Source organism: Mandrillus leucophaeus, unplaced genomic scaffold, assembly GCF_000951045.1.
Source record: "Mandrillus leucophaeus isolate KB7577 unplaced genomic scaffold, Mleu.le_1.0 Scaffold527, whole genome shotgun sequence".
NCBI lineage: Eukaryota > Metazoa > Chordata > Mammalia > Primates > Cercopithecidae > Mandrillus > Mandrillus leucophaeus.
The window spans coordinates 195,282-197,909 of record NW_012105664.1 but is presented as its reverse complement, the minus strand read 5'-3'; the positions used below and the strand labels follow the sequence as shown (position 1 = coordinate 197,909).

The window sequence follows — 2,628 nt, the reverse complement described above, 5'->3', positions numbered from 1 at the left end:
TGTTATTTTTTTGAGACTGAGTCTCGCTCAGTTACCCAGGCTGGAGGGCAGTGGCGCAGTCTTGTCTCACTGTGACCTCTGCCTCTCAGGTTCAAGCGATTCTGCTGCTTCAGCCTCCTGAGTAGCTGGGATTACAGGCACCCACCACCATGCTTGGCTAATTTTTGTATTTTTAGTAGAGATGGGGTTTCACGTTGTTGGCCAGGCTGGTCTCGAACTTCTGACCTAGGTGATCCACCTCGACCTCTCAAAGTGCTGGGATTACAGACGTGAGCCCCTGCGCCCAGCCTGCCAATTGCTTCTCTTAGTTAACGTTATGTCTTAAACATCATTTGATATCAGTAGATATTAGCATTTTAATGTCTACCTGATGTCTTACTATATTGATCTGTTATAATTTACCAACCGGTCTCCCAATGGAAGACATTGTTTTTTCACTTATTTGGCAGCCAGAAACTCCAAACAGAAAATGGTGTAAGTGATTGCTTTTTCAGAAAGAGAATTTTGGTTATGTAATTGTGAAACTCCATCTCTTACCAGGTGGGTCTTCAAACAACTCTATGATAAAGGCCTTGTTTATAGAGGTGTGAAAGTCATGCCCTTCTCTACGGCATGTAACACTCCACTGTCCAACTTCGAGTCACACCAGAATTACAAGGTACGTGAAATGTAGAGACATTATTCAGCATTGAGTTCTGTAGGTGGAACACCTAACATTGAATAGTTATGATCACAGTAGGTATTCCCAAGTACACCCAATGTGGAATGTTGCCCACGACATCAGTCACTTTGGCCAGTTCTTACTGAGTGCTGAAAACGTGGCCAGTTAGTATACTAAGGCTCTGTTAAGATGAGGGATTTTTTTTCCACATTGGATTTATGATGTGTCTTAATGTGATAGGTTTTGCTTGTTTTGACCGTATTTTTGTTCCTCTCTGTTGGGTTAACAAGTCGAGCTTTGACATACTTCCCTGTAGTCATCATTTCTTAAAGGTTGGGTAATTTTATGCCTTATCCAGGACCTCATGATACCATTTATTTGTTAACGGTATTTGGAAAAAAATTAATTTGAGATGCCAAATGGTATGTATCTTTCTTCTGATGAAATAAAATCAGTTGCTGTTGTTGGTATGATTGAGGTGTTGAGACGTGTTTGATGTTTACAGGGTATACTGTTATACCATATCTAGACAGATATTAAATACTAGTGAGTCTTCTGAAATGTGAACTTTCACTTCTCATGTGTGTATACTGAGTTGTTTTCCATTTTGAGAGTTTATCTGACCCACTGTTTTTAAAGGATGTTGACTTGTTTGGAATTCTTGTTTCATGGCCTAGGTTTGAAAATTACATTAGTAAAATTTGCCTTTCAAAGCACTTTTTATTTATAGAATGCTTTCACATATCCTGTTTGATCTTTGTAAATCCTTGTAAGGCAAGTATGATGATTTCTGTTATCTCCTTACTATCTCTCTGATTGTGCTCATGTTTGTATTTTTTTAGTAAAATATTTTAAGCACTTAACAGGGTAGAGAATAATGCAGTAAACACAAGGTTTCCAAGGCTTACCTTTGTCAAATCTTAATATATTGCTATATTTGGTTGCTTTTTTTAATTTAGTTTTTTTTTTGAGACGGAGTCTCGCTCTGTCACCCAGGCTACAGTGCAGTGGCGTGATCTTGGCTCACTGCAACCTCCGCCTACCGGATTCAAGCAGTTCTCTGCCTCAGCCTCCGGAGTAGCTGGGAGTACAGGTGCCCACCACCACGCATTTTTAGTAGAGACAGGGTTTCACCATCTTGGCCAGGCTGGTCTTGAACTCTGACATAGTGATCCACCCACCTTGGCCTCAAAGTGTTGGGATTACAGGCGTGAGAGACTGCGCCCAGTCTATTTGGTTGCTTTTTAAAAACACTTGAATGTGGGCAGTTTCAGGGACATGTAAAAGTAGACAGAATGGTATAATTAATTTCTGTAGGCCCATTAAGGCCCCCAGCAACCAATGACTGGCTAATTTTGCCTCATTCATACACATATTCTTTCCCACTTTCCTCCCAATTTTGAAACAAATTCCAGATATCATATTATTTCATCAAGAAATAATCCAATATAGATCTTTCATAAATAATCTTTATCTTCTTTAAACATTACCATATTAGCATTCATTGTCACACCTTAAAAAGTCATTAGCAATTACCTTTTTGTTGTTGTTGTTGTTGTTTTTGAGATAGAGTCTCACTTTGTCACCCAGGCTAGAGTGCAGTGGCGGGATCTCGGCCAACCAGAGCCTTGACCTCCCGGGCTCGAGTGATTTCCCATTTCAGCCCCCTGAGTAGCTGGGACTATAGGAACATACACCATACCTAGCTAATTTATGTGTTTCTGTAGAGACAGTTTCGCCATGTTGCATGGGCTGGTCTTGAATTCTTGGGCTCAAGCAGTCCACCTGCCTTGGCCTCCCAAAGTGCTGGGAGCCAAAGTGCTGAGCCAAAGTGCTGGCTCCCAAAGTAAGTGTCAGCCACTGCACCCAGCTACCTTTAATATTTTTAATTTAATATTATTGAATTATTTAATTCCTGAACATCATCAGTTCATATTTCTAATGGTTTAATCATTTCCCAAGGGGTT

The 2,628-nt window shown here is 40.3% G+C and overlaps 1 protein-coding gene across 1 annotated transcript in view; it reads left to right on the top strand.

The window, feature by feature from the left end:
* The window catches only part of IARS (isoleucyl-tRNA synthetase), an 87,805-nt gene that overhangs the window by 8,776 nt on the left and 76,401 nt on the right, over positions 1-2,628 (top strand). The gene's annotated exons all lie outside the window — the stretch shown is intronic.